This window comes from Triticum dicoccoides, chromosome 1A (assembly GCF_002162155.2).
Source record: "Triticum dicoccoides isolate Atlit2015 ecotype Zavitan chromosome 1A, WEW_v2.0, whole genome shotgun sequence".
NCBI classification, from domain to species: domain Eukaryota; kingdom Viridiplantae; phylum Streptophyta; class Magnoliopsida; order Poales; family Poaceae; genus Triticum; species Triticum dicoccoides.
The window spans coordinates 79,784,489-79,785,056 of NC_041380.1; positions in this window are offsets into that span (position 1 = coordinate 79,784,489).

A 568-nucleotide genomic window follows, 5' to 3' on the forward strand; every position below is an offset into this window, starting at 1 on the left:
ACCCTCACGCCCGTGGCCGCGCCCTCTCCCCCCAGGTCGGCTCGCTGTCCGCGCCCGGTGCATGACCGCACCCCGGCCTCCTCACCCTCCGGCGACGCCGGCCCCTCCCCACTCCCCCGTGCTGCTCCCCTGCCTCTACCTCACGCGAGCGCGCCCCTGAACACCGTCCCGTGCCTCCTCTACTGATCGCACTGGCCGCGGCCAGTCACTGGCCACCACTCGCCTGGCCGGCGCCGGCGCCACCGGCGCCCCGCATCGCTTTGTTGGGCTGCGCCCGCAGCGCGCAGCGCCCACGCCCGTTCGGGCGAGCGCCCGCACCCGCGCCCGTTTAGCCTCATGGGCCACTGACCACAGGGGCCCACGCCCCAGAACGTTAAAAAAAGGAGAATTAAAAATAAAAATAATAAATAAAAATAAAAATGATTTAATAAAATTAATTATCAATTAATTAATTATCTAATGAATTAATTAAGTTAATTAATCCAGTTTAATTAATTTAATTAACTAGTTAGGTTAATTAAATAATAATTAAATTAACTAATATGTAATTAACCTAAACAGTGTATGA